Source organism: Neolamprologus multifasciatus, chromosome 7, assembly GCF_963576455.1.
Source record: "Neolamprologus multifasciatus chromosome 7, fNeoMul1.2, whole genome shotgun sequence".
Classification (NCBI taxonomy): domain Eukaryota; kingdom Metazoa; phylum Chordata; class Actinopteri; order Cichliformes; family Cichlidae; genus Neolamprologus; species Neolamprologus multifasciatus.
In genome coordinates, this window is record NC_140445.1 from 300507 (window position 1) to 324320 (window position 23814).

The window sequence follows — 23814 nt, forward strand, 5'->3', positions numbered from 1 at the left end:
AAATAAATATACACTTTAGGACTCGGGGTAAAGGGATCAATAACAATTTAACATTTATGATTTACAGTTTGATGATTTAAAGTCTCACACAACCCGTCGAAAGGGGAGGGGCTTCCAAATAGAGCACATTTCATTCATAATGATGTAAATCCAAGCCCATCATGGATTCATGATTTGAATCCTGGGTTGTGTGAAATCCCAGAAATAAAGACAAAGTGAATCTGTGAACTAAGGTGTAGGTCTGTTGTATGTTGTGGTGATCCTCGAGTTGGGGGATTTGTGTTCATACTGGAGTGCAAAATTAAAACCAAGATGGACAAGAAAAGTTCAAAGCCATCAGATGCTCAGTTTAGAAAAAAGAGAAAAGAAGAGGAGGAGAAACGAGCAACAGATGCAGTTAAGCAGACGTGTGATTGGATAATGGCAGGTCATCCTGAACCAATCAGAATCAGAATACTTTATTAATCTCTAAGGAAATTATGTGAGTTACAGTTGCTCCAAGAAGAAATGGTAAAAATAGCAACAGTAACAGAATAACCTCCAAACAATACATTATGTTACAGATTTTAATATTAATGAGTCATTGTTGATTTGTCCTGTTCTCATTGTGTGATGAATTATGATGTTTGCATACTATGCATACTCTCTCTCTTCATGTGTGTGTGTGTACAACAGCTATGTTAATGTACAGTCCTTAATATGTTTTGTCTGTGTGTGTGTGTATGTGGGGGGGGGGGGGGCGCCAGAGGGAGTGTTCCCCCAGGGCGCCAAACGGGCTAGGACCGCCACTGTCTGCAGCGTCACGGTTTAAACTGGGACGTTTCCTTTAAACCGACCTCCTTCCACGCGGTTTGGTCTCGTGAAAGAGGTGAAAGGGTTTTAAAGATGTGACTCATAAACACTTAAAAGTAAAGAGACAATGCTCTGAAGGGTCATTAACAAATAACAGAAACTAACTGTTTTTGTTGGTAAAATAAAGAATCAGGTGGTTGACTTGTAGTTTCAGTGACGGCAGACATTCACGATGTGTCACAGTCAGCTACGGCACAGAAACACCTCCGGGCAGTTATTTGGGTTCATGTTTGAGCCCCGATCTTTATTTTAGCTTGCAGTCTCATCCTGTTGCCTCCATCGTGTAAACACGTGCGTATACGCTGACCCACAGACACGATGTGCTCCTCAGCTTTCTGACACTCCGTCACACTGTGGCTTTTCCTCGTTATTGAAAGCAATACTCGACTGTACAAAATACTAAACATGGGCTAGTAATACGGAGGCTGAAGAGCAGGAAGCTGTTTCTGGTCAGCAGGAAGAGTTGGCTGGATTAGCTGTAGTGATGATGTTACAGCCTCGTGCAATAAAGAGCATTTATGTTGCATCACAATAAGAGCTGATCACTTAGTTTCACTGACCTGTCGGCGCTGAAACAACCGTAATCTCCACATTTGGACTTTTTTCTTAAAAGATCAACAATATTTTTTTTCTTCAGCACGAGCTCAACACCAAAACCTGCAGTTCCTCTGACGTCCAGCAGAGGAAGCAGTGAAGCCAGATAACACACACCAATGAGTTAAACTGCAGGAATGTCTTAAAGACATAAAGACCTGGATGGCCACTAACTTTCTGCTTCTTAATTCAGATCAAACTGAGGTTATTGTACTCGGCCCTGAACATCTTAGAAATATGGTATCTAACCAGATTCTTACTCTGGATGGCATTACCTTGGCCTCCAGTAACACTGTGAGGAACCTTGGAGTCATTTTTGACCAGGATATGTCCTTCAACGCACATATTAAACAAATATGTAAGACTGCGTTCTTCCATTTGTGCAACATCTCTAAAATTAGAAATATCCTGTCTCAGAGTGACGCTGAAAAACTAGTTCATGCATTTATTACTTCCAGGCTGGACGACTGTAATTCATTATTATCAGGAAGTCCTAAAAACTCCCTGAAAAGCCTTCAGTCAGGAGGCTCTTCTGAGGAAGCAGCTTCCAGTTTGGATTCAGGAGAGCTCTGCACCGCGTTTGTGCTGCTGGAGCCTTTTGGAGTATTTGTAATGACATCATGTGACCAATAACATGGCTGCTGCGAGGTCACTGACTGTCCAGGAAGGCGGAGCGAGAGTTTGATGGGTGTAATTCAAGAACTTCTCGGTTTACAAAGACTGTCAGTGACACTCAGCATGTGTGTTTTTCAAAAGTTTATTTCTAAAACTTCTACTTTTACAAAACAAATATGGCTCAAACACGTTCACAGCGTGGTGACCTCCACCTGGAGAGTCCTCTGAGGTTCGTGCGGCTCCGTCGATGCTGAAAGCTTCAGCCTGGACAGAGACAACATACCCGTCCTGCTGCCGCTTTGGACACTCAGCATCCATGTGCGCTGAGGTACTGAGCAGCTGCTGTGCACCTCATCACAGGTGGAAGACTCACCTGAGAAACAAACTGAGCGTGATGAGTCTGAGCCTCGACACGGACAGGACGTCAGAGAAACACCTGTTCACTCACCTTCTCCATCATTTTGACCTCTTGCTGCAGAACTTGTTTTGTGGTCAGGTTTCCTGTTTTTCTAAAGTCTGGCTTTCATTTTTATTTCCGTCACTGAGACTGGTTTTGTTTTTACTTTAGTCTCAGTTCTTTCTGAGCACCATAGGTCAAAGTTCAGCTGTGCAGATGAGTCACAGCTTGATTTATCCTGTTAAACCACAGCAAGCGTCGTCTGGAGCTCTTCTTCCTCCCCTCTGTCACAGGAAGCTGCTCAGAGGTCTGAGTGTCGGAGTTCCTCTCTAACACTGTGAAGCATGTTAAGGTAAATCTAATAACAGCTGTATCCCAGTTCAGGGTCTGCAGCCTTAAAGGCCGCATCGCTCCGGAGGTCCAAATTTAGCCATTTCTTCGTGTAACTCGGCGTGAAGTCCTCAATTCTGACACCATGTCATGATCAGAGGCAAGCACGAGCTGCGTTTATTGAATTGTAGCAGCAGTGTACGTGGCTACATCAGTTTCAGAAAAACACATATACACACCAGTATTATAGCGACCTCTAGTGGCCACCTCTATGGTAGCCTTACTAGGACAACATAAACAGGCAGAAACCATGTGAGCCATCATGAACCAGAGTCACACAGTTTGAGATCTGAGTGAAGGGAAGCCTCTGAATCAGGGCTGTCTAATTCCAGGCCTCGAGGGCCGGTGTCCTTTAGACATGTCCTTGATCCAACACAGCTGATTAAATGGCTAAATGACCTCCTCAACGGCTGTGTCCCAGTTCAGGGTCTGCAGCCTTAAAGGCCGCATTTTAAGGCCGATTACGTCACAGCGACGCGATGAAGGCTGTCCCAATCCAAGGGCTGCTCGAAATGCGGTCCTCAAATGCGTCCTTCATTTCCCTGAATTTTAAGGACGTGGCGGTGTAGACTTCGTGGCCCAACATATCCCAGAATGCATAGCGCGGCGGTGGGTGTGGATAATTTTGCCAAAAAAAAAACGGTGGATGAGGGGCGCCCGAAGAGTAAACTTTAAGTAAATACTGAATATTATGTCACTTATTTATGTGCAAATGTTTAATAACGAAGAACATTAAAACATTCCTGTTGGCCACATGTCAGCAAAGTTATGAGCAGTGTTGGGGAGTAACGGAATACATGTAGCGCCGTTACGTATTTAAAATACAAAATATGAGTAACTGTATTCCGTTACAGTTACCGTTTAAAAAGGTGGTATTTAGAATACAGTTACTTTGTTGAAATAAATGGATTACACGGCGGTACTTCCCTGTTTCATATTGTGGCGGGTCAGGACTGTTTGGGTTTTGTTTGACAGCTACGTTCTGCTGTTCCCGGCGGCAGCGTTACGGTTGCCATGGTTACAGGGTGCCGCTCTCTCTGTGTTTCCTGGGTGAGAGAGGCCTTTTTGTTGTTGTGCTAAGCTAACAGGCAGAATGCTACAGGTATAGCTCTAAAGAATGTAGCATCATAGGCAGTGTAGTCCGTGCTGCAGGGAGAATGGACTGCCATACCCGTTATGTGTCTGTGAGCGAGGGAGGGAGAAAAAGGAAAAGTACGAGCTGCCTTCTCTCACCCCAACCGGTCGCAGCAGATGGCCGCCCCTCCCTGAGCCTGGTTCTGCCGGAGGTTTCTTCCTGTTAAAAGGGAGTTTTTCCTTCCCACTGTCGACAAAGTGCTTGCTCATAGGGGGTCATATGATTGTTGGGCTTTTCTCTGTATCTATGAAGCGCCTTGAGGCGACATTTGTTGTGATTTGGCGCTATATAAATAAAATTGAATTGAATTGAATTGAATTCAAAAACGGGAGCTGGAAGCATGTAAATATAATAATAACCACTGCAGCCAAGAAGAGAGCCTGACGAGCCCAGCTGTAAGTAAGCTATTAAGACTCGACTGTACACCGTGTTCGTGTTTTCCTCTGAAACAATAAGTTCTGTTGGAGCAGCCTTTCAACGCCTCTCTCTGTCTCTGCTAGCAAAGTTGACCCAGACAACAAAGTAAAGCTAGTTTTCAGCTACGAGCCGACACAGAACCCACCGTATTAGCCAGAGGTCCCTTTACTACGGTTCGGAGCCGCGGACCTTCAGTAACAGTAATAAATCACAGCAATAGTACATTCATGTAGTTGTAAACAGCATGATAATATATTAAGTAATCCAAAGTATTCAGAATACGTTACTCTCATTGAGTAACGTAACGGAATATGTTACAGAATACATTTTGGGGCATGTAATCTGTAATCTGTAATGGAATACATTTTTAAAGTAGCCTTCCCAACACTGACTATACAACACCATCAACTTCAGCTATCTGTCAGTACATACTTTTTTTTTTTCTATATTTAAACAACTAAAATATCCATACAATAAGAATGAAAGAAAAAAAGAAAAGAAAAAGAAGCAAAACAGGAAACAACAAACAAAATAAATAAAAAATACATAAGGAAAAAGAAAAAGGAAAGAAAAATAAATAAATAAATGTAGGGAGTGTGTTTTTGTTTCCATTAATGTAACTAATATTTCCTCTATAGTCTTCTAGTAGTTAACAAAGTCCAAATCTAAAGCAAAAGCTGGCCTGCGTTTTTTAATGTAGTCCATCCATTTCTTCCATCGTGATACAAACAGCTCCCTCTTGTAGTTGCTGTCATGTTCTCCATCCTGTAAATGTCCACTGTGATGTTCATCCACATGTTCATAGTTGGGCTCTCTGAAGAAAGACGTTTTTTGTGATGCTTTTTTGCCTGCTGCCAGTAAAATATTAAACAAGTATTTATCGTTCGTTGTCCGTCCTTCTGGCATATCCAAAAAATAGAGTTTTACTTTCCAAAGGTAAATATCTTCCAAATGTCTCTTGTATTGCTGCATGTATTCCCTTCCAATAAGTTTAACATGACAGAAAATGTGATAGTGATTTGCATTTGTATTTCCACAATTTCTCCAGCAAGCAGGAGGGTTACCTTCATAGTGAGATTTTTGGTGTAATAAAATATCTTATCAGCTCTGTGAGCTGCTACATTTCCATTGATATGCCCATATGTTGTCCATTCTTCCTCCTTTATCTCTATTCCTCCCTCCATTTCCCATTTTGTTTTGATATATAAGGTTGAGTGTAATGTCATATTTGTTAATCCTTTATAGAGGTCACCTATAATACCTCTGTTTTTATTTGAACTGTAAACTTTAAACACGTCCAGCAGCTGTTTACTTAATTCAGCCTTAGCTTTTATCTTTTTATTGACAAAATGCCTCATCTGTAGATATCTATAAAAATCCTGTGTTTCTAATGAACATTTATCTTTCATTTTATCAAAACTCATTAGTCTCACTTCCTCCATTACCGTACGTAAAGCTGTTAATCCTTTATATGTCCAATCTTTGAATCTGGTGTCCAATTTATTTGGAGCAAAATGTGTGTCGTATGCACACCACTTAAGAATCGCTACATCCTCTTCTAGTTTATATTCTTTTATTACTGTTTCCCAAATTTTAAAAGTCAACTTGATCCATGGATTTTCAATAGTTTTTATTAAATCTTGCAGGCTGCTATAACAGCTTGTATGGGGATGGAAGTCAGACCCTCCTCAATGGCTTTCCATTGAGCATCGTATGAAGGATCACACCAGCATATCATAGGCCTTAATTGTGCTGCCCAATAATATTCCCTAAGAGAAGGTAAGCCCCACCCCCTTTTCCTTTGTTAAGTTGTAGGGTTTTAAATCTTTTTCCTTGCCATATGTATCTTGACTTATCTTTATCCCATTCATTAAACTGTTTCTGGTTCATTTCTATTGGTAATGTTTGAAATAAATATAATAATTTAGGAAGAATATTAATTTTAATTGAGTCTATTCTCGAATATAAACTTAAATATGGAATTAGATTCCATCTTTTTAATTATCCATGAGTTCAGGTGGGGTGGGCTGCTTTTTGCACCCTTGTGTATAAGATCAATAAAGTTTTTGGCCAAAGTATTGATCTCCCTCAGACGGTGGAGTCGAATGTTGTTGTTTGGCTGCTTCAGGCTCTGAGGTATCCTGGGAATAAAGCGCGGACACAGCAGATGTGGGGCAACACGTTCTCCCTAAGCGTAATATTTTACGCTAGGTGACAAATCGTTTTAGGCCACAGAGCTGTTAGCATCTCTCCTTCTCTCACACGTGTGCAAACAGACGATAACTCCCACCGAGGGTGATGCTGGCTCCAGGGGAGACGGAGATTACCATGGCAACAAATGTCTTGAACTGGCTGGACAGGTACGTTTTCTGTGCACCTGTCGAGGTTTTAATGCCTTTACTTTATGTAATCCATCATTCAGTTGTGTTTTTGTTCTTTACTGTAAATTTGAGGAATGGAAATGAGCCAGAGTTCACTTCAGACTTTAAAGGCACCACATTGGACTGTGAAACAGCCTGTTTCAGTTTAAGTTGTTGTGCATGCTCAAAACAATGTTCTGTCTCACTCCCATTTCTTCCTGTTGCCTGTTGAAGCTGTTAAGATCCAACCATGAAAAACAGGATTTTTTCAAGTGGTCTTAAACTTTTGATCGGGACTCTGTCTACCTTCCTTCTGTCTCTCTAACAGTCCCTGCATTTAAAGTCCCGACTCTAACGCACCATCCCCCTTTCTCCTCCTGCCGGCAGCAGCACAGTTTCACCCTGTTAGCTAGCAGCACCGGAGCGGTTCATTGATAACCTGACCCATCCGGTGTGCACATCTGATCCTGTATTTTGCTCATGCTGATGTGGCCTTGCTGCATGCACGGTCTGACTAACAGCAAGGCTTCAGTTTGTCTTCTGTTGGATTATTTTACCTGCAGGCCTGTGTGATGATGTTGCTGCTGAATCGCACACTGAACAGCTGTAATCTCTTCTCTCTGCTGTTAGCGTGTTTTTGTGTTCTCCATGATGCTAACCACTCTTGTAAGAAAAGGGGAGGGGCTTGGAGAATTTCAGACACATCTCTTCTTTACTCAGAACTTTCTGTCAAACTAAATTCATTTAACAACTCGTTAAGATCATTTTGCAGTATAAGTGTTGTGCTGTCTCTGGTCTCCAGAGCCGTCCTCACAGCAGACACCGTGAGGTCACTAATGGTTGTGCCGGAGGCTTCAGGTGGATCAGAATGTCTGTAAACTGCAGAATGAGAGCCAACAAAGTCCAAATGTACCAGCAGGAAAAAACAAAACTAGATGTGACAGCTGTGCAGATCATAACCAACAAGACTCCAACATTATTAATGCTAAGAACAAGCCTGTTAGCATGACAGGAAGTCGAGATGATGAAGATGGTCCAGCCTTCAAACTAAGACGCGTGATGTATAAAAGTCTGTTTGAGGTTCCTGCACCATGCACTGTCTGCACAAGCTGCTTCTTTGTCTTCGTCCATGTCTGCGAGACATCAGCGAGACATCAAATATACCTGATTTATCTTAAACGCCACACTGACTTTAACTTCTTCTTTTATCAGAGTTTGCAACGGGAATCTTTCCTGGAGAAAAAGCTGCGGAGAACTCGATGCCGTACGTGGTGTCAGTGCAGGACAACGAGGGTCGACGAGGGTGGAGGTTTTCTCTTTGTGCTCACTGGTGCACGCTGTGGCAACTCGTGAGTTTGATTTCCTGTTCATCGAGTTTATACAAAAACATTTTCAAACTTAGATCTGATGAATAAATACAGGTTATTGATGAGGCAGGTGTTATTGTAAAGGATAATAAAAGATGATTAACTTTAACATCATCAAATATTAATGACCTTTGGAATATGTAACAACAAACCTGACAGCTGTTGTTACAGCACTGCTGACATTAGCCTGCATGTAACGACTGCTTGCTGAGAAATCAAGAGATCAGGTTTAAAATAGTTTAAATTTTAAATTCCCTCTCGCTGATTACTCCCTCAGAGGCCTCACACACGTCGTTCTCGGCAACCACAATCTGAAGAACCGTAAAATCCATGAAAATTACCAACACGTTGGACTTGGTAATGACATCATGTTACTCAAGGTAAGTCCATATTTATAAGAACAACAGTTTCATTTGACGTATTTGTGGTATAATTATATTTTTAATAAAAGCTTCTATGTTTCTATTTTTACTCCATGCTGTCTCCAGCTGTCTGAGAAAGTTCGATTAGACCACAGAGTACAAACAATTCAGCTTCCTGCTGAAATAAACCTACAAGGAAATCACGTTGTCATGTGGCTGGATGGTGAACCTGTCGATGAGTGAGGGTGGTGGACACGTCTGTCATTGATCGACACGTCTGTGAGGAACAGTGGTCTGGTCTTCCTGCCAATGTTACCTGTGCAGGTGGATGTAAGTTTTCTGTGCTTTCAGTGGAAACTTGTTCTGTTGACAAACGTATAAAAAAATAATCTGACAAATTAAAATGCTCACAGGGTGATTCTGGTGTGCGACGGTTTGGCTGTTGGTCTCGTTTCCTTCAACTATTACCGTAACTGTAACTACCTTGATAAACCCAACGTCTATACGGACATTTCAAAGTACCGTAGATGGATCGACGAGGTTCTGCGCCAGAACCCTAACCCAGAACTTCTGGCAGGTCAAGTAGCACAATCTTTCACGTTTTGTTGCAGGAAACTTTCCACCTTTCCATCATGTAAGTTTTTATAAATGTCATCAGTTTGACAAAGAATTTTAGTTTCACTTATTTACTCGGGTCATTTTGCTTCCACGTTGGTTATTTTATGTTGTTTTTCTCTTTGTTGGATTTTTTTTTCTCATGACTCTCAGATCCTGTTCATCAGGATTCATGTTTCCTCATCCTCACAAATGCCTCTGAAGATAACTGAAAAGCTTCTGCTTGATGGAATATGAAGAAATAAAAGCCAATATTAAAAAAAGTGTTTTGTTTAATGCTAAAAAATCTGGTGGTTTGGAAGTTTGTTTGATTTCTGATGCAGTGCACTCGCTTGGCCACACGGCGGCGCTGTTGAGTTGTCAAATAGCTCAACAGAAACATTTCAATTCAATTCAATTTTATTTATATAGCGCCAAATCACAACAAAAGTCGCCTCAGGGCGCTTCATAGGTACAGAGAAAAACCCAACAATCATATGACCCCCTATGAGCAGCACTTTGGCGACAGTGGGAAGGAAAAACTCCCTTTTAACAGGAAGAAACCTCCAGCAGAACCAGGCTCAGGGAGGGGCGGGGCCATCTGCTGTGATTGGTTGGGGTGAGAGAAGGAAGACAGGATAAAGACATGCTGTGGAAGAGAGACAGAGATTAATAACAGATATGATTCAATGCAGAGAGGTCTGTTAACACATAGTGAGTGAGAAAGGTGACTGGAAAGGAAAAACTCAATGCATCATGGGAATCCCCGGCAGCCTACGTCTATTGCAGCATAACTAAGGGAGGATTCAGGGTCACCTGGTCCAGCCCTAACTATATGCTTTAGCAAAAGGAAAGTTTGAAGCCTAATCTTAAAAGTAGAGATAGTGTCTGTCTCCTGAATCCAAACTGGAAGCTGGTTCACAGAAGAGGGGCCTGAAAACTGAAGGCTCTGCCTCCCATTCTACTTTTAAATACTCTAGGAATGATGTGGAGTTTGTTTTTCGTTCGTGCCGTTTACAGATGTCCACTGAACGCATCACGTGCAGGCTGGGATGATGGTGGTTTCTAAGGAACCATCCCTGACTGTGTTTCAGGAAAATAAAAAACATCCACTTTAAACACCTGACGGAGGGTTTCAGGTTAACATCAGGTGTCTGACTCACCTGTGACAGGTAAACCGGAGTGTAAAGAGACCCACAGGTGCATTAAGTCTTCAGGAGGTTGAACAACAAGAATTTAGTCTTCATGAATTCACAGACCTCTTTACGTCATGACACCAAAGCACAGCTTTAACTTCTGTGCAATGAAACACACCTGTGTCCTGGAAGTGATGTCACAGTGGCTGTTTCTTCGCTTCCTGTTTGAGGTGAAGGCACCTTGACGACTTGTTATGCTCATGAAGATTTGACCTCTCAGCCCGGCGTCCCCAGCCTGGAGGAGGTCCTGAGGGTCATCATGTGGGCCGAGGTGTGATGGTTGGGATGGACTCACCTGGGATCGGGTCTCCTCCTCTACTCAGATTCCTTCTGCTGAACAACCTGCTCGTCGTTTGAATTCACTTTAAAGCTTTAAAACTTTTCATCATTTTAAAAAAGTGCCGGCATGTTAAAGCTGCACTCAGGGAAAGAAATGTGACTGTGATTGTTAATCCAATCACATGAGTCGGGTTGGCTCGTCACACATCAGGAGGAGATGCCACCCCACTCCCCGCACCTCTCTAAACACACCTGGGCATCAGCCCCTCCAACAAACAGAAATGATTTAACCAAAAATGTGATGATGTCATCAGGTGTGTTTCAGAGACTGGATCTGATGAACGGTGATCCAGACAGGTGAGATGCAGACAGGTAACAGGTGATGATGACGCAGCAGAAACATCAGGAACATCTGTTGGTTGGATTAGAAACCGACAGAGAAACGTTTTTAAATGTCACGAGTGAAACCCGTTTAAACACTCAACTTTCATTCAGGCTTTACTTTGAAAGGCACTTCCGCTCACTTCCTGCACACGCTGGTGTCGAATGCTGCCAAGCGTGACTGAGCAGCTCGTGCACAGAGAGAGGGGAGCGCCCTGTGTCGGTGCTGAAGGACGGACTCAGGGACCGACCACCGGACCGACCGGGACTCCGGCGGACGTGATTGAAGACCGCATGAGCCTCGCAGGTAAAGGTGAGTCTGTGCTCGAGTCACGCGCTCGTGCTGCGGGGATTTGGTTTCTATTGTTGAGTCTATGAGATCTTATTTTAATATTTGCCTTCATAAGTGATAAACTGCTTTATATGCAGCAGCTTTGTTTCCATAGGTGTGCGTTAATAGCACGTGCACACGTTAGTAATCACATTACTGCTGTAATAAACCGTCTGTTATGGATACGGACTGAACCAAAGCTTTAAATGATGTCAGATATCAATGAAACCTCTGATTGAACTTAATGTGAGTTTGATGCACGTGAACGCGTCAGGCGGAGGTAACCCTCCACCCTCCTCCACCTAAAATCTATTTAAATAAATAACTCACCAAAAACCAGCAGCTATGTTACAAACACCACCTTAAATAAAAGATGTGGTCACAGACTGTATATAAAAGATGGAAGCATCAACAGACTGTATAAAAAAGCAGAAGTAACCACATGACATCACCCATCTGTGAAGCCGCCGTTTAAGCACTTTGACCTGACTTTTGTTTCCACATGTGATCGTTCACGCCTCAACACAAAATCCACCAAACTAAGCCAACAAACCCCGGGCCGTTTCACAGAGGAACTATTTTTTCTTTCTGTCTACATCCGCCAACCAAAGAAGCGAGCTAACGGGCGCTCTCGGGCTCGTCTTAAAGGGCGCTGAAAGAAATGTGTGAATTTCATTTTTATCTGGAAAATGAGGATAAATTTAAAGAGTTGATTTCTACAGAGACATGCTGCTGGGATGTTAAAGATATGAAGGAATGAAGGAAAGAGGGAATGAAAAAAGTCAGGAAGGATGGAAGACAGGGGAGGGAGGAAAGAAGGAAAAGGAATCTGGAGGGAGGACGTGATGATGTAGGAATGACCTTCAGAGTAAAAGTTTAAAGTGATAAAGTCGCAGATTTTCTGGGAAAAACTGATTTTGAGCTCATTCGAGAAGCACCCGTCTTCAGCCTGATCAGCTGTGCTTGGTTTGCAGAAGGTGAAGTAATCAGGTTACACTTCATTATCAGATTATCAGTAATATGATTGGATCCCAGGGTTATTCCACAACTTTGAGGTTTTACAGTCAGAGTTGTTCCCAGCGCTGCTCACAAAGAAAAGCGTCGGCCTCTGAGGTGTCGTGCTTTACATTTGAAATAAAGACTCAGTGAGAAATACAGATAACAACAAGTGTAATTTCCACCTTCATGAAAAGCTTTGCACAGAAGCTCAGGAGGGTCTGAAAGAAAGAGTGATGAGGATTTTATCAACATGAGTAAAAGTAGAAACGAGGAGCTCCTTTTGTTGCTGTGAGGCTGTGGGGTTGTTGTGTGAGTCGGCCTCGCTCTGCAGCGCCTCACTCAAAGAGGTGTTTGAGTGAGGACACACACACACACACACACCACACAGACACACACACACACAGACACACACACAGACACACACACTGAGGCCTGCAGGGGAGGTGCTGCATGCTAATGACAGCGAGGCACAAAGTTAATGCAGCTGCAGAGACAGAAGCTCACTGTCAGTGTTGGTCTGCAGGACCAAATCAGGCCCAGAGCTGTTTAAATGTCTCAACCTGCAGTTTGTTCTTAATGACCAGCAGGGGGCGACTCTGATAGCAACTGCAAAATTGCATTTGTCCCGTCTTCCTGGTTGCAGCAGATGGCCCCGCCCCTCCCTGAGCCTGGTTCTGCTGGAGGTTTCTTCCTGTTAAAAGGGAGTTTTTCCTTCCCACTGTCGCCAAAGTGCTGCTCATAGGGGGTCATATGATTGTTGGGTTTTTTCTCTGCAGTAGAGCTGGGCGATATACCGAGTTTTTAAATATATTGATATATTTTTATACGAGATATAAGATGTGACAATATCCTTTATATCGATATAGTTACGTTATAATTATACTTGTGGAGCCGCAAGTTTGCCTCTCTTCGTCCACTTTTGTCTCAACGCTGCGTTACTCGGCCTCCCTCCTCCCCCATCGCTTCACCTGCAGGCAGCGACAAGATGGACACGGCAAATCTCCGTTAACGAGTTACTGCGCATCGCCCCGTGCGTGGGGCTGGATGGCGTCAACGTGTTAACAAGCTAACCACGCTAAACGCCGTGCAGCCCAGAGGTGCTGCACAGCCTAAAATCCTTTCACTTTCTCAAAAGTTGACAGCGCGTCTTATGTGTGAGTCCTGGTTGTGCTCCTGACCACGAACCTCTTTTCTGTGGAGCACGGCGCTCAGCAACCTGTCAAAAACTGTTTGAGTTCGACTTTGCTACGGAGCCGCACCGCGTTACAGCCGCCGTAGTCCGGAGCCTCGCGGAGTGATACGTGCTGTGCTTCAGCGTAATGTTACCGTATTGTGTGTGTATAAGGACCATAAATGGCGCCTGTTCAGAGACGTGGTTACGAAGAGGATTCAAACTCCAGGCTGTCGGTCACGCAGTGAAGGTTAAGAACAGAGCAGCTGCTTGTTATTCTGCTCAGCGTCTGTTAGTTTACAGTTTGACTGCACAGTTGTGAGCTCTTTGTTATGCACAAAACAACAGTTTCTTTTATTTATGGAGCATTATTATTTAATAAAGGCTGATATTTCTGAGTAATTGTTTCTTGTATGTTAATAAAAGTGCCTGTGTGACATCTGGGACACAGCTGTGACTAAGAACTCTCTGTTTGTTCTGACTTTATGGCTTAAAAATAAATATCGAGATATATATCGTATATCACCATCCAGCTAAAGAATATCGAGATATGAATTTTGGTCATATCGCCCAGCCCTACTCTGTATGTGTTATTGTAGGGTCTACCTTACAATATAGAGCGCCTTGTGGCGACTGTTGTAATATTTAAAAAATATTAAAAAAATATTAAAAAAATATAATATATGAAAATAAAGCTTGATTTCTGTCTCTCTGCACGTAGTGTTTTCAGTGACGCTACGTGCAGATAAACAGAATCAACCTTTTGGGATTTCCTTACCTGAATGATTGAGCATGCATCAAGACGTTGATTTATTTTTTCTTTTTACGTTTATTTATACGTTTTTTATCAGCTGTTTGATGAAAATCTAGTGGCTGTATGGTGAGTTAAAGGTACAGTTTTTCTCATGTTAAATTTGAAAATATGGGAAATTATAGTTATAGATATTAGTCTTATAGTAATATCACTTCTACAGTAACAGTAAATGGCAAATCTTTCTCTTACTAGTAGAGCAGTTTTTTATTAAAAGAAATACACAAATTAAATTCAATAGACTGGCTTTTTTCCATAACGTTTTATCGATGTCTTAAAATATTTAGTTTGTATTTCGTGTATTTTCTAATGTTTAATATCGCTTTTTAATTTTTTCTAATTCCGATTTAGAACAATTAAAGTTTATTGTTGTTGTTGAAAGTAATCCTCATTATTGAGTTCAGCTGTTTTCGCTGTCATATAAAGGCTGCACTCGTCGACCTACCAACGATCGCGAGATTTTGGCCACTGCGAGAAGAACGGGTCCAGGCAAGGCATAGCAATATTCATATTTAGCAGCACGAGCAGCAGCAACAATAATAACAACAAGAAGCTGTTTGTCCGGTTATGTAGGCTGGAGGAGAGATGAACGCATGGTGCCAGCTTCAGCCAAAGACACGATGGAGACACGGGACTGTGATCTGCAGGTACACGAGACGCCGCGCGCTGTGCTCAGGAAACACTGATAGCTAGGTTTATTAATAGCTAGCTAGCTGGCTAACGGTTAGCTTAGCTCGCGGAATGTTTGGCTACAACTGCTGTGGGATGATTCAGTGTGTGGTCATCCTCTCTCTGACCACTTAAACCAGCAACAGCTGACTGAACACAGGCGCGACTGTGGGGCTAACGTTAGCCAGCTAACGTTGCACGTCTTTAAAGAAGCTGAATGAGCACACTGCTAGTTCATGTTAGCATGCTAACGAGCCACCTAACGCTGCTGTGAGACGCTCTGTTATCAATAATCTGTAATCAATAATCAGGTGCTGGGGGAAGTGTTCGTGTCTTTTTGTCATTAAGGTGAAAGGTAACAGCGGCCAAAATAAAATGATACTAAAAAAACAGTTTTAATGATGTTTTTAGGAATAAAATGATCAATAAATCAGTTTTTGAGAACCCTGTGAGCAAACAATCTTTAATATACAAAGACTGGAACGTTTGGTCCTTGGGACAGGAGTGTGGCAAAAGTCTTAAATCATCTCATGTCTTTATATATTGTAGGAAAAACGTGTGCCAAGCATACATGGAAATGTAGTTTAATAAGCCAAAAATGGGAGTGTAATTCTAGTGAGATTGAAAGTAAGTGTTTGGTGTGAGCGCTTTATTCTTCAGCGTAGCCAGACGTTTCTGTGAGGAGCTTCAGGAATCGTTCTTCAGGCTTCTTGAAGGATATTCAAAGCTCTTTTGGATGTTTCTGCCTCTTGTTCTGTGTCAGGATGATCCCAGACTGCTTCAGTAATGTTGATCCATGACTGATAATACTCCACTATTGCTCTCTTCAGGCAGTTTTTGGCATCTTTGTCAGGCTGAAAATCATTTTTCCCGATGGTTTTGCACGGTTGATCAAACTCTGATGGTGCTTTTCAAAGATCTCAAACGACCACTGACTAAAATACAAATGAGACCCTCCACCCGTGTTTTATTGTAATGTGGCATAGCTCAGCCTTAACTCCCTGCTTTCCCTTAAGAACTGATTCTGGACAGCCAGCCCTCTGATGAGACTGTTTCTGATGAGGCTGCAGTGAACGTTAGACGGTCAGCTGAAGGTCCAGATGCAAAAACACCATCTTGTCTTTCAAATCGTGATATCTTCTGTACTTTAGATTCAGCCAATGAAATAAGAACAAATGTATTTTTTGTGACAGGCAGCTGGTGACAAGAGCCTAAAGATCAAACTTTTTCCTATTATGTGTGGACACAGCACTGGTGCAATCCCTTGAGTCAGGAGCCTTTTTATCTTTGAGTGATTCATAAGTCAAAGTTCAGAGTCCTTAACAAAAATCTCAGGTACAAGGACTGGACTGGAAAGTGAGGTGAAAAAGCAGCCAATGTCCAAAAAAAACTTTAAAAGACCTTCAGAAATCTGGAGGCTCCCAGTAAGCAAAACTTTAAGAAATGAGTGGCTTAAAACTTTATACCTGTACCTGTTGATACTGAATGTTTAAAATGCCCTCAAACTTCAGAAACTGAAGTGAAGATTTTAGTTCAAAGTATGACATGTGCTTACGATGAGATGAAGACGTCTGTTATCCAAAAGACTTCCTGTTACAGCAGCCAAAACATGAAAACGCAGCCTATAATAAAATCACTTTAAATGGAATTTAAATAAAAAATGTAACAAAACTGATCATATTTAAGAATGAAAATCCAAACTCGAAACCCCTAAAATTCTTTGAGCAATATGAAGGAGCCACAACACGGATTCAACGATAACGCAAAGTTTTAAATGACGAGTCTGAAGAAGAAAAAATTAAACCCGATGTTAGAAGGTCGACATTATCTCGAGAGGCGTCCAGTCCAACATGAAGATGAATGAAATAACCGCTGGCGACATGGGCGGGTCCTGAGTTGATCCTGCCTCAGCTGAGAGTGCAGAATAGCACTGATGGGCATGACGCTGTGGTTAATCTGGCAGCTGAATCCTGCGACGTTTGTGAGCAAAAAACGAAGCATGACTTGAATCACTTCCTGTCTCAACGTCGCCCTGATGTTAAATTTGAATCTGTGACAGTTATTTAAAAAAATTAACTAAGAAAGAAATCGCTCTTTCAAAGTCATCAGATCAGGTTTTATATTTTTATTATTCCGGTGTGGATGTTGGGAAAAAGTCTCAAACAGATTGTCGTGTCGTTTCTACGTGTTCTGATCCCAACGGCGCCGCTGTTCACCTGATCAGTGCTTCATGTGTGGGTCTGTTTCCTATTAAAAACATACTTGAATCACAAAGATTTCCAGACATTAAAGGCCCTCGTTGATCTCATGTTCGTTATGCTTCAACAGTTAAAGTGTGCAGAACGCCGTTTCTGCTCGTGTCACTAACGGGTTTTTTTCCGTCTCTAGGATGTGCGGCGCTCCTGTCATACAGACAGACATTGGAAGAAGAGGCGGACCTCGTGACTCGTCTAACCTCCTCAGACTGCACGTTTCCTGTGGTGGGAGCCTCTCTGCTTTGGGTTGTTTCTGGCTGAAGTCTTTAGTCTCATAAATAATGGACCGGACCTGCCCCTCCCCCGTCCTCATCGACTGCCCCCACCCCACTGCAACAAGAAGTACAAGCACATCAACGGACTGAAGTACCACCAGGCCCGCGCCCACCACGACGTCCGACTGGACCAGGACGGCGACAGCGAGTACGGGGACGACCATACCCCAAACCCGCCTCCTGCAACGGCGCCACCATCTCGCCCGCGTCGCTCCACTACACCGAAGGGTCGGGGGCTTCGACGCCCCATCACCAGGCAAGCTGACATCAAAGGTTAAAAGAAGACGAGCGAGGCCGAGCCTGAGGTGACGGACGGCGGCGAGGAGGGGGGCGTGTTTGACTGACGAGGCCAGTAACGACGGCATGGGACGACAGGAAGGTCAAGAAAATGACGAAAGCTGAGAAACTGGGACAGAAAGGCTTGAAGCTGACTCGGCGCGCCCGGAGTTCCTCGCCGTACTCCCTCCAAGCATCCTCCCCCCGCTCTGGGCTCAGTGGTACAGTCCGTACCCAAAAGCCCCCAGCTGAAAAACGTCCAGCCTAAACCCGTGCCCTCCCTACTCCTACTCCTACTCCACGAGCAGGGCCTACCACGCCCACCTCTTGGCCTCTAACCCCGCCTACCGTCAACAGTACGAGGAGCAGCGACAGCGCCACGCCGACAAGAAGGCGGAGAGCAAAGAGCGCGAGGCCTCCGTGAAAGAAGCATGGAAGCAGAAGGCATCGGTAACCCGCCCACTCTGTCAAGGGCGCCCAGCCTCACGGATCTGGGCGCCAGGGGAGGCGTGAACCCAGCGAAGCCAAAGAGCCCGCCGCGGCTTCGGAACAGGCCAAGTCGGTCATCATGGCGAAGGGAGAGGACTCCAAGGCGCCCGGCGCCCAGCCCGAGGGTTTGAAGATCAAGCTGAGTGAAGGAGGGCATCACGGGAAAGAAGAGCCAAAGTCGGGGGTGGAGTCGGGGCCGAGCGGCGAGCGTCGAAGCCGCCATGTGGTACAGACAGGTAGCGGGCGTCCTCCTCTGTCACACTTTCCTCCTCGCTTGTGTTTTCAGATTGATTGAGGTTAGTTTGATGCTGATGAAGGTTTCTCCCTCTGCAGGAGCCCGACGCGCGTCTGTGGTCCTACGTCTACCCCAGCAAATACTCGGAGGCGCCGAAACTTCAGGAGGACGACAGGTGGAAGGAGGAGCGGGACAGGAAGGTGAAGGAAGAGAGGCCGCGGCCCAAGGAGAAAGACGAGGCGGCGAAGGAGGCGGCGGAGGGTAGGACACAGCTGCCCCCCGAGGAGCTCCGCGGGGGCGGGAAGGAGGCGCGCCCGCCTCACATGCAATTCCCCTCGCCGCTGGCCCAGCATCAGGGCTACGTGCCCTACATTCACGGACCGTACGCCTACAGCCAGGGCTACGAGCCGAGGCCACCCCGGGTACAGAGGCATGCCCTCGGTCATGATGCAGAATTACCCAGGTGAGAAACGCAAACATGAAGCAGGCGCAGCAGCAAAGAGAGCGCGAGGGCGGCGAGTGAAAACCAGCGAGGAGCGCGAGTGTTTTGGTTTGACCCGAAAATTAAAGCCGCGTTTCTTTGTGGTTCCCGAGGGACGAGCGAGCGCCAGCTGTTGGTTTCTGTTAAGCTCGCCGGTCAAACCTGCCAGCTGTTCACGGCTGATGAGACTTCAGGAAGCTGAACTTCAACTTCCTCTAAAATCCACCAATTTTCACTTTTTCCAAATTTCTGTGTAAACAAATGAGATCAGGCTGTTTTAGACCAGCCGACGCTTCAAATTCACTTCTGTTCATTTTCATTCCACGTCATTAACCCTTTAAAGCCGGTCAGAGCAGCACGCTCTGTTTTACGTATTTTTAAATCCTTGTAGCTCTGCAAACCACGTGAGCTAGCGCAATAATTGTTTTTGCATATGAAACCGGAGGAGTTTGTACTTACATCTTATGCCATCAGCTTGTCCTCGGTCACAGTTTCCTTCCACATATAGCTTTGCAAAAACTGCATAAAAAGCACTTGCAGCAACAAAACATAATATTCCAGAAACACGCTTTGCTGATCGGATCAGCTGTTTGTAACACTTCCTACGTCCATCAGCGCGAACTATCGCATGTCCGCCATGACCTGCCCGAAACCGGAAGTGACGTCATTTCGCGGAAATGTAGTTTTTTACCATCAGGGCCTCATGAGCCTATACTGGTGTTTTTAAAAGTTATCTTTGACTTTCTGTGTGGTTTCTGGGATGCTTAGGACTCATATTGCACTGCTGGAAATAGTTTATTTTGATGCATATGCTGCTTTTTAGCAAATTTGCATCATAATATTTCGTTTTTCCTGCAGGATATAAAAATTGGTGTATTTCAAAAATAAAACTATGAAGACACTCAAAATAAATTTCCTGTGGTGGGAAACTATTTTGTGCAACTTTTTTGTATTTACAGTTTTGAGGGATAAGCCTCTTAAATTTCTCTAACTAGAAATATATGTTAAAAAACAAAAACGATTTTCAATTTTTTTGTAGTTTATTGCACTTTTTTGCAATTTATGTAATTACTATGCACTTAATGCAGACATTTTATTAAAATCTGGGCTATAATGGTTGTATTGATGTATAGCAACTTGAAATGCTCCCAAAAATGGCTCCACAGCATGTAAACATATAATATAAGCTCTGGCAGACTTGGTTCAATGGTCGGTCTTAAAGGGTTAATATAAAATTAGACGAATGCGACGCACCCGGATGATCAGACTTTCACTGGCCCCCGAAAGAAGCGTGATGCTTTCAAAGCGCTGTAGAGGAGTCGATGCTGAGAGCTCAGCCGAACTCTGACAGGTTTAAAGATCTTTAAGCACCACTGCATGTGTAATCCTGGCTACGGTGGCCACTGTGGGACAAACATGCTGGTCAACAAAGACGCATCAAAGTCTCTGTTGTTGTCTTTACTCACACTGTAAGTGGAAACTGTTGCTGTGATCCGGCGCTGTAGACTGAGGTGAGAAGGAATAGGATGGCGTTTAGTTAAGGTGGCGTTGTCTCTTCCCTTCCTGTTGTGTGTTTGGTGAAGGATAAAACTCTCGTGTTTCATATCTCCAGTCTGAAGATGCAGGCATGAATTTAAACGCCTACGATTTCTCTCCTCTGCCTTTGGCGTCATGCATTTGTGGGCGGTCTCTAGCCACATGCATAAAATGTGATGTTTGGATCCGTCTCAGCCGTTGTGTTCACAGCTGGTGACACGGAGCTGCTGCAGTATTTTTAGTGGATTCATTCTGAGTTTGTTGGAGAACAGTTACTCACTAATCACCTGAGAAATGGCGTACTGACCTTTAGAGCTGCTGCCTGAAACGTCACTGCCTCAAGCTGCCGCCACGCCATCACGTCGAACCTTTATGTTCAAACATAAACTTTATGTTTGTCTTTCCAGGCTCGTACCTGCCAGCCAGTTACTACGCCTCCTCGTACGGCGGGAAGGTGGGGGCGGGCGAGGACGGCGAGAAGCCCTCCAGGTCAAGTCCGTCTGTGAAGCCGTCCAGCGAGGCCAAAGCTCTGGACCTGCTGCAGCTGCACGCCAGCCAGTACAAAAGCAAGTCGCCGTCCATCCAGGACAGCAAGACGCCACATGATCGAGAGCGGGAGAGAGAAAGGGAGGGCGACCGGCCACACTCCTCGCCGTCGCAGCGCATCATGCAGTCCCATCACCACCTGGGATACCCTCTGTACGACCTGTCCTACCCCTCAGGTGAGCCTCGCCTGCTGCCTGTTTAGCTCAGGTGTTCTCGGACTGGAGGACAACCTGCTCAGTTTAGTGACCAGCCACACAGCCGTGGTGAAGCTGACCTCCCATGATTCATAGCTGGAAAGGGATCCTCTGAGCCCGCCCACTTCACCCCACTGAGCCTGCAGCTGCTTTTAATGAGTGGCGTGTGCGAGTTTCAGTTCTGACATCCTGTCTTTGTTTCAGGCCTCTCGTCCTCCGCCATCGTCGCCAGTCAGCAAGCGTCCGCCCCGTCCATGTACCCGCCTGCACGGAGGTGAGAACGGTAAGACACACACACACACACACAACACACACACACAGCAGTTATGTGTGAGGACTGCGCAGGTGCTCATCACATCCATGAACATGCTTGGACCCTGCTTCAGGCGTCTCAGTGCAGCAGCTCCACCTACTGGTCAGATCAGTGAATCTCAGTGTAAAAAACCAGAGTTACTGAACAGGACATCAGCCTCCTCCTCATCATCATCACCTTCTTCTTTGTTTTAATTTCAAACCATCCCCTGGTAAAATCTTCTGACCCGTGATCTCCTCTCACTTTCCGCAGGCACACCTGATTGGCCAGCCTCTCCGCCTCTCCGAGTCATGTGACTGGATCACGTGAAGAAGCGTTTCTGTTCCTGTGACATCAGTTCAGTGGTGTTCTGTGTATGTTTGATATCTCTGCCTGGACGTCCAGCCAACTGCTCCGACCCTCGCTGGACCGGATCCTGGTCCCTTTGGGTTCTGCTGGTTCTGGGCGGTCCCGTTGGCCAACAGGTGCTGCTGGGATGCAGAGCTCACAGTGACGTACCTGCAGGGACGACTGGGTGACCTCTGACCTCTTTCAGAAGGACGGGCTCAGCTCCGGATGACATCACACCGTTACCTGGATGCGTCTCAGCTTCACGTGAAATAAAGAGAACACTGGATGAAGGAGGGCCGGCCAATCAGAGGGCAGTATTCAGACTGCTTCCTTGTACTGACTGAGTGACAGGCTCCTCCTCCTCAGTGTGTAGCTGTAAACATGCTCTGTGTGTGTGTGTGTGTGTGTGTAAATACTGTACAGAGGAATTATTTTAAAGAGCTGTTGGATGATGTCTGATTTCCTACTCTTCTTTTTGTCTGGCAGTCTCTGCCTCTGTTTTTCTACTGTTGTTGATCTGATATTAAACCTGTAGCTGGTGGAGCAGCGCTCGAGCTCAGCGTCCTCATTTATTCCCTGAAAACACCAGAGAGAAGCTGATGTTGTGAAACGTCTTCAGGTCCTGGGATGATGGGAGGCAGGAGGGAGTCGCTCAGATTAAAAAGGGTTCTTCTTTCAAAACAAAAAGCTTGCAGACTCTGGTTTCATTGTGTAGAAGAAAATATTTCCTGGTTTAAAAACGTAAAACAAATGGAGAAATGTGCTTATGGATGTGGATCCATATATTATTCACTTTATTCAGTAATATGTGGCCTCGTTAATAAAGAACTGACCTGCCTAATGTACTGCAAAGCACATGCACATATAGTTCAGGATCACTGTAACCTCAGTGGCTTTTAAAAACTTTATTTTGGAATTTCATATTTTGATTTTGATTTTTCTAGCCATTCACATTTACTTAATGTAATAAATTAGGTTTTGGGCATCTGTGGCACTATGATATAGATTAATACATGAAAATTGCAGCCTCCCATTTTATTTTTATGCTTCAAGTCTCTTTTGGGGAAAACTACTGTTAATGTCTGTAATATAAGTTCCGCCAGCAGATGGCGCTCGGTGTCTTACGCATCAGAAGCCGACACCTCGCTAGAAGAAGAGTGGTGCACCGAGTAGTTCCTGTTACCTGCTGTTCGTCTGTTTTTACAGGTAAGCTGGGTTCCAAATAATACATATGCAGTGTTGGGGTAACAGGGACATGTACCGCCGTTACGTATTTAAAATACAAAATATGAGTAACCGTTTAAAAAGGTGGTATTTAGAATACAGTTACTTTGTTGAAATAAATGGATTACACGGCGGTACTTCCCTGTTTCATATTGTGGCGGGTCAGGACTGTTTGGGTTTTGTTTGACAGCTACGTTCTGTTGTTCCAGGCGGCAGCGTTACGGTTGCCATGGTTACAGGGTGACGCTCTCTCTCGTGTTTCCTGGGTGAGAGAGCGCCTGTTGTTGTTGTCGAGTTTAAGGGTTGATAACGATGAATCACCAGCAGCTGTTGCTAAAAGCACCTTTGTTAGATAGCAAAGTATTTACAAATAATTCTCCCGTTCATTGATCTGAGCATGCGCAGAATGAGCCACAGCGCTCCTTTGATCCTTTGATCTTCTCAAACGATCATTGTGACGTCACGGTCGACATCACATTCTCTGTCACGCCCACCAAGACCTTAAATAGAGGAGCTCGTTTAACAGTTTAATCAGAAGGAGCCAGTTGTTTTAGACAAAGCCAACCTTTGCATTTAAATCATTCACAGATTTAACTTTTTGACACTTTTGAGCATTAAACCTTTAAAGAAATGTCACAGGGAAGCGGAGATCAGGCAGACCCACTGCAGCGTACGAGAGATGAACTCAGGCATGAATATGCACAACTCAGGCTTGAAAACTTACGACTCAGGGAAATGAA

General features: G+C 44.4%; 1 long non-coding RNA gene and 1 pseudogene across 3 annotated transcripts; both read left to right on the top strand.

The window, feature by feature from the left end:
- Positions 1–4308: 4308 nt before the first annotated feature.
- Positions 4309–10147, top strand: LOC146513338 (uncharacterized). Of its 2 annotated transcripts, none has more exons than XR_014875443.1 (3): positions 4309–8109; positions 8405–9123; positions 9258–10147. It is a non-coding gene; the product is annotated as an uncharacterized LOC146513338 (long non-coding RNA). The 2 variants fall into 2 exon arrangements; XR_014875442.1 differs by having other exon boundaries at positions 8405–8819; positions 8903–10147.
- Positions 10148–11104: 957 nt separating this feature from the next.
- Positions 11105–22542, top strand: LOC146513339 (zinc finger protein 609-like; annotated as a pseudogene). Its single transcript, XR_014875275.1, has 9 exons — positions 11105–11252; positions 15937–16003; positions 17309–17361; positions 17439–17723; positions 17980–18451; positions 18549–18913; positions 20875–21189; positions 21412–21490; positions 21773–22542. The product of XR_014875275.1 is annotated as a zinc finger protein 609-like (transcript).
- The last annotated feature ends 1272 nt before the right edge of the window (positions 22543–23814 follow it).